Raw genomic sequence first — 13,342 nt, forward strand, 5'->3', positions numbered from 1 at the left:
TGACAGGTAGATTGGTGAGGACGAGGTCAAGTAAGTTTTTCCCTCGTGTTGGTTCGCTCACAACCTGCCGCAGGTCCAGTCTGGCAGTTATGTCCTTCGGGACTCGGCCAGCTCGGTCAGTAGTGGTGCTACCGAGTCACTCTTGATGATGGACATTGAAGTCCCCCACCCAGAGTACATTCTGTGCCCTTGCTACCCTCAGTGCTTCCTCCAAGTGGTGTTCAACATGGAGGAGGACTGATTCATCAGCTGAGGGAGGGCGTAGGTGGTAATCAGCAGGAGGTTTCCTTGCCCATGTTTGACCTGATGCCATGAGATTTCATGGGGTCCAGAGTCAATGTTGAGGACTCCCAGGGCCACTCCCTCCTGACTGTATATCACTGTACCGCCACCTCTGGTTGGTCTGTCCTGCCGGTGGGACAGGACATAACCAGGGATGGTGATGGAAGAGTCTGGGACGTTGGTTGAAAGGTGTGATTCTGTGAGTTTGGCTATGTCAGGCTGTTGCTTGACTAGTCTGTGGGACAGCTCTCCTAATTTTGGCACAAGTCACATTCCCTATTTCTTATGTTCTTATGTTGAAAAAGAGCTCCAGGGCTATGGGGAGAGAGCGGGGCAGTGGGATTAGTTTGGGATTGATACAGAGCTATGGGGAGAGAGCGGGGCAGTGGGATTAGTTTGGAATTGATGCCGGGCTATGGGGAGAGAATGGGGCAGTGGGATTAATTTGGGATTGATGCCGGGCTATGGGGAGAGAGCGGGGCAGTGGGATTAGTTTGGGATTGATGCCGGGCTATGGGGAGAGAGTGGGGCAGTGGGATTAGTTTGGGATTGATACAGGGCTATGGGGAGAGAGTGGGGCAGTGGGATTAGTTTGGGATTGATGCCAGGCTATGGGGAGAGAGTGGGGAGGTGGGATTTGTTTGGGATTGATACAGGGCTATGGGGAGAGAGTGGGGCAGTGGGATTAGTTTGGGGATTGATACAGGGCTATGGGGAGAGAGTGGGGCAGTGGGATTAGTTTGGGATTGATACAGGGCTATGGGGTGAGATTGGGGCAGTGGGATTAGTTTGGGATTGACACAGGGCTATGGGGAGAGAGCAGGGCAGTGGGATTAGTTTGGGATTGACACAGGGCTATGGGGAGAGAGTGGGGCAGTGGGATTAGTTTGGGATTGATACAGGGCTATGGGGAGAGAGTGGGGCAGTGGGATTAGTTTGGGGATTGATACAGGGATATGGGGAGAGAGTGGGACAGTGGGATTAGTTTGGGATTGATACAGGGCTATGGGGAGAGAGTGGGGCAGTGGGATTAGTTTGGGATTGATGCTGGGCTATGGGGAGAGAGCGGGGCAGTGGGACTAGTTTGGGATTGTTGCTGGGCTATGGGGAGAGAGTGGGGCAGTGGGATTATTTTGGGATTGATGCTGGGCTATGGGGAGAGAGTGGGGGAGTGGGACTAGTTTGGGATTGTTGCTGGGCTATGGGGAGAGAGTGGGGCAGTGGGATTAGTTTGGGATTGATGCTGGGCTATGGGGAGAGAGTGGGGCAGTGGGATTATTTTGGGATTGATGCTGGGCTATGGGGAGAGAGCGGGGCAGTGGGACTAGTTTGGGATTGTTGCTGGGCTATGGGGAGAGAGTGGGGCAGTGGGATTATTTTGGGATTGATGCTGGGCTATGGGGAGAGAGTGGGGGAGTGGGACTAGTTTGGGATTGTTGCTGGGCTATGGGGAGAGAGTGGGGCAGTGGGATTAGTTTGGGATTGATGCCGGGCTATGGGGAGAGAGTGGGGCAGTGGGATTAGTTTGGGATTGATGCCGGGCTATGGGGAGAGAGTGGGGCAGTAGGATTAGTTTGGGATTGATGCCGGGCTATGGGGAGAGAGTGGGGCAGTGGGATTAGTTTCGGAGTTATGATGGATGATGTCATCCCACCATTATCCCTTCATTTCATTCATTTGCCACTTTGGGAGCAGGAACTACTGATGCTGGAATTAATGGAATTGTCGGAGGAATGGGACACGGGCGCTCTGAGACACACCTCAATTCCTGACGGCCCCTCCCCGCCGGAAACTCGGCATATTCCCACTAAGAAACTGGCAATTTCTAGGCAATCTCCTCTCATCCTAGTTCCCTCTTGGTCAACTCAACCCATTTTGGATTTTACTACGTTGTTTGCATGAGATCAAAGCATTCACACGTGGTTGTTCCAATCTAAACCTAACTCGCACCAAGTCCCGTTCTCCCATCACCCCCTGTGCTCACTGACCTACATTGGCTCCCGGTCCAGGAACGCCTCGATTTAAAAATTCTCATCCTTGTGTTCAAATCCCTCCATGGCCCTCGCCCCCCTCCCTATCTCTGTAACCTCCTCCAGCCCTACAACCCTCCGAGATCTCTGCGCTCCTCCAATTCCGGCCTCTTGCGCATCCCCAATTTCCATCACTCCGCCATTGGTGGCCGTGCCTTCAGCTGCCTGGGCCCTAAGCTCTGGAATTCCCTCCCTAAACCTCTCCGCCTCTCTCTCCTCCTTTAAGACGATCCTTAAAACCTACCTCTTTGACCAAGCTTTTGGTCACCTGTCCCAATATCTCCTTATATGGCTTGGTGTTAAATTCTGTTTGATAATCGCTCCTGTGAAGCACCTTGGGACATTTTACTACGTTAAAGGTGCTGTATAAATGGCTGTTGTTGTTGTTGTTGAATCTGAAATCTCAGATGTGCTTTGTTCGGCTGTATATAATTCGGGTGATGCTCCTTCCTCCCTTTAAGTGTAGCAGCCCTTTAAGAGCTACTGCACTTGGGATTTCCTGTCCCACCAGGCCACAGCACTCCCTGCATTAGCTTAAGTGAATTATTTTAATTAATTGACCCCAAGGAATCCTGAGCCGTTGATCAGCCACACAATGAGTATGGATGTGCCGGAAACATGGCCTTAGTTCGGCCCTGTCGGGGAATTGGCCCCCTGCTATCTCGTCCTTCTCCTGGGCACTCTGCAGTTTTTCAGTCTGACTTCAGTAACTTCTGCAGCAGGGAGTGAAGGAATGGTGACCTGAGGTGGCCAGTCAGTGTCTAGAGGATGAGAATGGACATTTCAGGTCGGTACACTGCTGGTGGGGGGGTTTTGTGCACAAATGGTGAGGTCCGAGGAGCCGCCAACATTGGGTCTCGAACCTCATTAGACTGAAGACGGGGTTAAGTGAGGGGACCATGGAGGGAATTGCCCATCAGTCCACCAGTCCTGAAACAAAGGGAGTGGTAAGAAAAGGCAAGATGGCTGACTGGTCGTGTACAAAGACAAATAAGACATAAACTAAACTGTTTATAAACATTAATGGCAGATAGTACACGACCAAACAAAGTCAGGTACCAGGAACAGCTAAAGAAACTAAGGCTGCTATTGGAGCAGCTAAAAGGTTAATGGAAAACAGGATCATGGACAAGTGAGATAGTAAATGGGAAGAGAGTCAGAGGGGGAAGAGAGTCAGAGAAGGTCAAAGCCTGTACTGGGCCACTGAAAGATGGTTAAGGACAGGTTCGAAAGGGCTCTCAGGCAATGGCGGAGATTCTAAACGAGAACTTTGCATCAGTCTTTCACTCTTGAAGACAATACCCAACTGACAGAATTAAATGGTGTTGTTAACAATAAAGTTTTTAATATTAAAATATTAAAATAGACGAACGTATTGTTTTGGAAAGAGTTAGGAACTTTAAAATAGATTGAGCTGATGGTCCAGATGATATCGACCCGAGGGTCCTCGGGGGAGATGGGTCAGGTGCTGTGAGAGCCCCTGGCCTGTACCTTTAACAGCTCGCTGTTCTCTTAGACTGCAAGGAGGCCAAAGTAGTTTTGATCTTTTAAAAGAGAGATAAGACGGATCTGGTAACTATAGATCCATTAGCTTATCGTCAGTAATAGGGAAGATGCTCAGGGAATCATTAGGAACGCAATATATGATTACTACTGTGAGGAATCTTACAACTCCAGGTTATAGTCCAACAGTTTTATTTGAAAATCACAAGCTTTCGGAGATTATCCCCTTCGTCAGGTGAGTGAGTGAAAGGTTCTCAAATCGCATATCTTATATTAGGCTGGGAGACGATCACACCAATCAAAGATGTCGTTGGTGTTCAGACAGGTTAGCCACGGAAAACAGTACATCCCAGTATACTGAATACACAATGGGTCAGATTGCAAAGCCAGAGAGAGAAAGAGACCCGAAAGGCAGAGAGAGAGAGAGAGAGAATGTCCAGTTGTATTAAAAACAGATAACTTTTTTTTCCTGCTGGTGGGGTTACGTGTAGCGTGACATGAACCCAAGATCCCGGTTGAGACCTTCAAAGGCTGACCTGTCTGAACACCAACGACATCTTTGATTGGTGTGATCGTCTCCCAGCCTAATATAAGATATGCGATTTGAGAACCTTTCACTCATTCACCTGACGAAGGAGATAATCTCCAAAAGCTTGTGATTTTCAAATAAAACTGTTGGACTATAACCTGGTGTTGTAAGATTCCTTACATTTGTCCACCCCAATCCATCACCGGCATCTCCACATCATGATTACTTAGACAGTGGAGACCATGTCAGTGACACCTAACACACAGCTCCCAGAAAAGTAGGTCCTGTGTTACCAATCTGATTGTATTCTTTGAAGAAGTCACCGGGATAGTTAATACGGGAAACCAGGTCGATATCGTCTATCCGGACTTTCAGAAAACTTTTGGAATGTCTGTTGTTTCTCCCTCCTGTTTTTCTCTGTTTTTCCAACCTTACTAAAATGCCTGCTTACTGTTTAGTATTGTGAGGAACATTAACATGTCCAAACTCTCGCTGACCGACCTGTTTTGTATCTCCTGGATTTTCTATTTTTATTCAGACACAGCAGCCAGACTGTGGGATCAGGTTTTCAGTGGAGTGGGGGGAGGTTATATCTTCTGCACGTGTTTGGCAATGTCGGGCATGGAGAGCAGCGGGGAGAGATGGTGGGAGAGTGAAGTGGACGGGAGGGTGGGATTTTAACCCCCAAGAATGGGGGGGTTGGGAAGTTAAACTAATAGAATTTTGCAGCGAGACCAGCTCCAAAACGCCCACTCCCGGGTTTAATGCGTGCAAATAATCTACTTGCCAGAGACAGGTCAATAGTTAGTGCAGGCGGGCAGGTAATCATTAGAGCAATTTAGCTGATTAGCAGATATTAATGATGTGATTGTCAATCGAATTTAACAGGCATTAGAATTTAACAGGTCCAGCATGGATTTATCAGCAGGTGAAAGGAGACGAGAAGGGCTGATCCAGGGGGTGAGGGCCTTTATTGCACTGCTTGTGGGCCCAGAGGATCAGGAGTGCTTGCCCACAGCTCACCAAGCTCACCTTTTAAACACCCCCCCATCAATGACACCCCCCCCATGAAGTCTGATGCGCCCCAAAAGCCCCCAAGAGTCCGACTTCCCCCACTCCCCAACCCTCCTCTTGAACCATATACAACTGTGCAAATAACTGTAATGTGGTTACAGTCGATCCCATAACCAGAGCTCAACTCTCCAGTCCCAACATCACAAAGCTGATTCCTGCTATTTACCTCCGAGTGTTTGTCACTGGGCTCCCAGCCAACGCACTGAGCCTTTGGATAACGGCTGCAAAGAGCAAGAAACCGTCCACCATCTTCCTGAGTAACCTGGCGACCACAGACCTCCTCCTGATCCTGAAGCTGTCTTTCCAGACTGTCTCTCATTCACACCGCCTGTACTCACTGTCTCTCATTCACACCGCCTGTACTCACTGTCCCTCACTCACCGCCTGTACTCACTGTCCCTCACTCACCCCCTGTACTCACTGTCCCTCACTCACCGCCTGTACTCACTGTCCCTCACTCACCCACTGTACTCGCTGTCCCTCACTCACATTGCCTGTACTCATGTCCCTCACTCACCGCCTGTACTCACTGTCCCTCACTCAATGCCTGTACTCATGTCCCTCACTCACCACCTGTACTCACTGTCCCTCACTCACACTGCCTGTACTCGCTGTCCCTCACTCACCCCCTGTACTCTCTGTCCCTCACTCACCACCTGTACTCGCTGTCCCTCACTCACCCCCTGTACTCACTGTCCCTCACTCACCGCCTGTACTCACTGTCCCTCACTCACCACCTGTACTCACTGTCTCTCATTCACACCACCTGTACTCACTGTCCCTCACTCACCACCTGTACTCATGTCCCTCACTCACCACCTGTACTCGCTGTCCCTCACTAACCGCCTGTACTCGCTGTCCCTCACTCACCGCCTGTACTCGCTGTCCCTCACTCACCGCCTGTACTCGCTGTCCCTCACTCACCGCCTGCACTCGCTGTCCCTCACTCACCGCCTGTACTCGCTGTCCCTCACTAACCGCCTGTACTCGCTGTCCCTCACTCACCGCCTGTACTCGCTGTCCCTCACTCACCGCCTGTACTCGCTGTCCCTCACTCGCTGTCCCTCACTCACCCCCTGTACTCGCTGTCCCTCACTCACCCCCTGTACTCGCTGTCCCTCACTCACCGCCTGTACTCGCTGTCCCTCACTCACCGCCTGTACTCGCTGTCCCTCACTCACCGCCTGTACTCGCTGTCCCTCACTAACCGCCTGTACTCGCTGTCCCTCACTCACCGCCTGTACTCGCTGTCCCTCACTCACCGCCTGTACTCGCTGTCCCTCACTCACCGCCTGTACTCGCTGTCCCTCACTCACCGCCTGTACTCGCTGTCCCTCACTCACCGCCTGTACTCGCTGTCCCTCACTCACCGCCTGAACTCGCTGTCCTTCACTCACCACCTGTACTCGCTGTCCCTCACTCACCGCCTGTACTCGCTGTCCCTCACTCACCGCCTGTACTCGCTGTCCCTCACTCACCGCCTGTACTCGCTGTCCCTCACTCACCCCCTGTACTCGCTGTCCCTCACTCACCCCCTGTACTCGCTGTCCCTCACTCACCGGCTGTACTCGCTGTCCCTCACTCACCGCCTGTACTCGCTGTCCCTCACTCACCGCCTGTACTCGCTGTCCCTCACTCACCCCCTGTACTCGCTGTCCCTCACTCACCGCCTGTACTCGCTGTCCCTCACTCACCCCCTGTACTCGCTGTCCCTCACTCACCCCCTGTACTCGCTGTCTCTCACTCACCGCCTGTACTCACTGTCTCTCACTCACCGCCTGTACTCACTGTCTCTCACTCACTGCCTGTACTCACTGTCTCTCACTCACCGCCTGTACTCACTGTCCCTCACTCACTGCCTGTACTCACTGTCCCTCACTCACTGCCTGTACTCACTGTCCCTCACTCGCTGCCTGTACTCACTGTCCCTCACTCACTGCCTGTACTCACTGTCCCTCACTCACTGCCTGTACTCACTGTCTCTCACTCACCGCCTGTACTCACTGTCTCTCACTCACCGCCTGTACTCACTGTCTCTCACTCACTGCCTGTACTCACTGTCTCTCACTCACCGCCTGTACTCACTGTCCCTCACTCACTGCCTGTACTCACTGTCCCTCACTCACTGCCTGTACTCACTGTCCCTCACTCGCTGCCTGTACTCACTGTCCCTCACTCACTGCCTGTACTCACTGTCCCTCACTCGCTGCCTGTACTCACTGTCCCTCACTCACTGCCTGTACTCTACTGTCCCTCACTCACTGCCTGTACTCACTGTCTCTCACTCACCGCCTGTACTCACTGTCTCTCACTCACCGCCTGTACTCACTGTCCCTCACTCACCCCCTGTACTCGCTGTCCCTCACTCACCGCCTGTACTCGCTGTCCCTCACTCACTGCCTGTACTCACTGTCCCTCACTCACCCCCTGTACTCACTGTCCCTCACTCACCCCCTGTACTCGCTGTCCCTCACTCACCGCCTGTACTCGCTGTCCCTCACTCACCGCCTGTACTCACTGTCCCTCACTCACTGCCTGTACTCACTGTCCCTCACTCACCCCCTTTACTCACTGTCCCTCACTCACCCCCTGTACTCACTGTCCCTCACTCACCCCCTGTACTCACTGTCCCTCACTCACCCCCTGTACTCACTGTCCCTCACTCGCTGCCTGTACTCACTGTCCCTCACTCACTGCCTGTACTCACTGTCCCTCACTCACCGCCTGTACTCACTGTCTCTCACTCACCGCCTGTACTCACTGTCTCTCACTCACTGCCTGTACTCACTGTCTCTCACTCACCGCCTGTACTCACTGTCCCTCACTCACTGCCTGTACTCACTGTCCCTCACTCACTGCCTGTACTCACTGTCCCTCACTCGCTGCCTGTACTCACTGTCCCTCACTCACTGCCTGTACTCACTGTCCCTCACTCGCTGCCTGTACTCGCTGTCCCTCACTCACCGCCTGTACTCACTGTCCCTCACTCACCGCCTGTACTCACTGTCCCTCACTCACTGCCTGTACTCACTGTCCCTCACTCGCTGCCTGTACTCGCTGTCCCTCACTCACCGCCTGTACTCACTGTCCCTCACTCACCGCCTGTACTCACTGTCCCTCACTCACTGCCTGTACTCACTGTCCCTCACTCACTGCCTGTACTCACTGTCCCTCACTCGCTGCCTGTACTCGCTGTCCCTCACTCACTGCCTGTACTCACTGTCCCTCACTCACCGCCTGTACTCACTGTCTCTCACTCACCGCCTGTACTCACTGTCTCTCACTCACTGCCTGTACTCACTGTCTCTCACTCACCGCCTGTACTCACTGTCCCTCACTCACTGCCTGTACTCACTGTCCCTCACTCACTGCCTGTACTCACTGTCCCTCACTCGCTGCCTGTACTCACTGTCCCTCACTCACTGCCTGTACTCACTGTCCCTCACTCGCTGCCTGTACTCACTGTCCCTCACTCACTGCCTGTACTCACTGTCCCTCACTCACTGCCTGTACTCACTGTCCCTCACTCACCCCCTGTACTCACTGTCCCTCACTCACCCCCTGTACTCACTGTCCCTCACTCACCCCCTGTACTCACTGTCCCTCACTCGCTGCCTGTACTCACTGTCCCTCACTCACTGCCTGTACTCACTGTCCCTCACTCACCGCCTGTACTCACTGTCTCTCACTCACCGCCTGTACTCACTGTCTCTCACTCACTGCCTGTACTCACTGTCTCTCACTCACCGCCTGTACTCACTGTCCCTCACTCACCCCCTGTACTCACTGTCCCTCACTCACCCCCTGTACTCACTGTCCCTCACTCACCCCCTGTACTCGCTGTCCCTCACTCACCGCCTGTACTCACTGTCTCTCACTCACTGCCTGTACTCACTGTCTCTCACTCACCGCCTGTACTCACTGTCCCTCACTCACTGCCTGTACTCACTGTCCCTCACTCACTGCCTGTACTCACTGTCCCTCACTCGCTGCCTGTACTCACTGTCCCTCACTCACTGCCTGTACTCACTGTCCCTCACTCGCTGCCTGTACTCACTGTCCCTCACTCACTGCCTGTACTCACTGTCCCTCACTCACTGCCTGTACTCACTGTCCCTCACTCACCCCCTGTACTCACTGTCCCTCACTCACCCCCTTTACTCGCTGTCCCTCACTCACCGCCTGTACTCACTGTCCCTCACTCACCCCCTGTACTCACTGTCCCTCACTCACCGCCTGTACTCACTGTCTCTCACTCACTGCCTGTACTCACTGTCTCTCACTCACCGCCTGTACTCACTGTCCCTCACTCACTGCCTGTACTCACTGTCTCTCACTCACCGCCTGTACTCACTGTCTCTCACTCACCGCCTGTACTCACTGTCCCTCACTCACTGCCTGTACTCACTGTCCCTCACTCACTGCCTGTACTCACTGTCCCTCACTCACTGCCTGTACTCACTGTCTCTCACTCACTGCCTGTACTCACTGTCTCTCACTCACTGCCTGTACTCACTGTCCCTCACTCACTGCCTGTACTCACTGTCCCTCACTCGCTGCCTGTACTCACTGTCCCTCACTCACTGCCTGTACTCACTGTCTCTCACTCACTGCCTGTACTCACTGTCCCTCACTCACTGCCTGTACTCACTGTCCCTCACTCGCTGCCTGTACTCACTGTCCCTCACTCACTGCCTGTACTCACTGTCCCTCACTCACCCCCTGTACTCACTGTCCCTCACTCACCCCCTGTACTCACTGTCCCTCACTCACCCCCTGTACTCACTGTCCCTCACTCACTGCCTGTACTCACTGTCCCTCACTCACCCCCTGTACTCACTGTCCCTCACTCACTGCCTGTACTCACTGTCCCTCACTCACCCCCTGTACTCGCTGTCCCTCACTCACCGCCTGTCCTCACTGTCCCTCACTCACCCCCTGTACTCACTGTCCCTCACTTACCCCCTGTACTCACTGTCCCTCACTCACCCCCTGTACTCACTGTCCCTCACTCACCCCCTGTACTCACTGTCCCTCACTCACCGCCTGTACTCACTGTCCCTCACTCACCGCCTGTACTGACTGTCCCTCACTCACCCCCTGTACTCGCTGTCCCTCACTCACCCCCTGTACTCACTGTCCCTCACTCACCCCCTGTACTCACTGTCCCTCACTCACCCCCTGTACTCACTGTCCCTCACTCACTGCCTGTACTCACTGTCCCTCACTCACCCCCTGTACTCACTGTCCCTCACTCACTGCCTGTACTCACTGTCCCTCACTCACTGCCTGTACTCGCTGTCCCTCACTCACTGCCTGTACTCACTGTCCCTCACTCACCCCCTGTACTCACTGTCCCTCACTCACCCCCTGTACTCGCTGTCCCTCACTCACCGCCTGTACTCACTGTCCCTCACTCACTGCCTGTACTCACTGTCCCTCACTCACCCCCTGTACTCACTGTCCCTCACTCACCCCCTGTACTCACTGTCCCTCACTCACTGCCTGTACTCACTGTCCCTCACTCACTGCCTGTACTCACTGTCCCTCACTCACTGCCTGTACTCACTGTCCCTCACTCACCCCCTGTACTCACTGTCCCTCACTCACCCCCTGTACTCACTGTCCCTCACTCACCCCCTGTACTCGCTGTCCCTCACTCACCCCCTGTACTCGCTGTCCCTCACTCACTGCCTGTACTCACTGTCCCTCACTCACTGCCTGTACTCACTGTCCCTCACTCACCCCCTGTACTCGCTGTCCCTCACTCACCCCCTGTACTCACTGTCCCTCACTCACTGCCTGTACTCACTGTCCCTCACTCACTGCCTGTACTCACTGTCTCTCACTCACTGCCTGTACTCACTGTCCCTCACTCACCCCCTGTACTCACTGTCTCTCACTCACCCCCTGTACTCGCTGTCCCTCACTCACCGCCTGTACTCACTGTCCCTCACTCACCGCCTGTACTCACTGTCCCTCACTCACCCCCTGTACTCACTGTCCCTCACTCACTGCCTGTACTCACTGTCTCTCACTCACTGCCTGTACTCACTGTCCCTCACTCACCGCCTGTACTCACTGTCCCTCACTCACCGCCTGTACTCACTGTCTCTCACTCACTGCCTGTACTCACTGTCCCTCACTGCTGTTGATCAGCCCTTAAACCATTGTGTTTAATTCCATAAACCATGGTGCTTTTAAAATGTCATGTTGTATCTCATGTCTCGGAAACCTTCCAAACAGCACAATGAGTTGCAGCAGCTGTTATTATTTAGGTAAACACACAGCAAATACCTCAAACAGCAAAGAGATGGATGATCTGTTAGGTGACATGAGGAAAAACTTTTTTACACAGCGAGTGTTTAGGATCTGGAATGCACTGCCTGAGGGGGTGGTGGAGGCAGATTCAATCATGGCCTTCAAAAGGGAACTGGATAAGTACTTGAAAGGAAAACATTTGCAGGGCTACAGGGATAGGGCGGGGGAGTGGGACGAGCTGGATTGCTCTTACATCGAGCCGCACGGACTCGATGGGACGAATGGCCTCCTCCTGTTCCTAATGCTCCGATGTAACTCAGGAGTGTACAAAAGGACCCTCGGGATTTACATTTCATGTTCCCAATGTTTTTGGAAATGGACTGAAAGATTTGGTGTGTTGAAGTCTGGTACTAATCATTAAACTGTTTTATTTCACAGAAAACAAGTGAACATAAAGAATAACCTTTGGTCGCTGTCCCTGCACGGTGTTTACAAACCTGGAGCTTCCCAGACCCAACAGCATTTAACTTATATCTAAATCAGCAGCCTGATGTACAGCGAGGTGCGTTCCACAGGCAGGACCTTTGCAAATGTTACACTGGCTGCATCAGGGTAACTTAGAAATGCAGTCAGTGCTTCCCTGCTCCAATACCCAAAGGCCTGTCACAGATGCTGCAACACAGGAAGGTTTGTTCACTGATCTTTCTTTATCCTTGTCTGTGGGCTCTGTCTCCTCCTTGTGTTCCTTCAGTTTGCAGTTCCACATCCTCTGGATCCTGTCCAGGTCACTTCTCATTGCGTCTGATCAGCTCTTTCAAAGTCCATTCAGCTCAAAATTTTGCCTGGTCCCTCAACTCTGACCCAAACTCTAACTCTGACCCTAACCCTGACCCTAACCCTAACCCTGACCCTAACCCTAACCCTGACCCTAACCCTAACTCTGACCCTGACCCTGACCCTGACCCTAACCCTAACTCTAACCCTGACCCTGACCCTGACCCTGACCCTAACTCTAACCCTGACCCTGACCCTGACCCTGACCCTAACTCTAACCCTGACCCTGACCCTGACCCTAACCCTGACTCTGACTCTGACCCTAACCCTGACCCTGACCCTGACCCTAACCCTGACTCTGACCCTGACCCTGACCCTTGCTGTCTCCGGCCGTCATAATTAGCTTTAGAAACGTCACATTTTCTGGACCGATTCCATCCCTGGGTTTCAGTGGATAAATTTTGGCCTTCAGCAAATCGTTAAATATATTCTGAGACAGTTAAACATTTGGTCCCAGATTTGAAACAGTTCTCCACCTGCCTGTGTCACATAACAGATCAGAAAGTATTACACTTTATTTAAATCAGGCTTCAAAAGCCTTAAAGGTTGTGTAAATTATAAACAACAACTTGCATTTATACATCCCCTTTAATGTAGAGAACTATCCTGAGGCACTTCACAGAAGTGTAATCAAACAAAAATTTATACCAAACCAAAGAAGGAGGCACGGTGACCAATGGTGGGGCGAATAGAGAATGGGACAGACAAGAGGCCAGAATTGGAGGAGGGCAGAGACCTCGGAGGGTTGTGGGGCTGGAGGAGGTTACAGAGATAGGGAGGGGCAAGGATTTGAACACAAGGATGAGAATTTTGTACAGAGGTGAGAGCA

This window comes from Heptranchias perlo, chromosome 29 (genome assembly GCF_035084215.1).
Source record: "Heptranchias perlo isolate sHepPer1 chromosome 29, sHepPer1.hap1, whole genome shotgun sequence".
Classification (NCBI taxonomy): Eukaryota; Metazoa; Chordata; class Chondrichthyes; order Hexanchiformes; family Hexanchidae; genus Heptranchias; species Heptranchias perlo.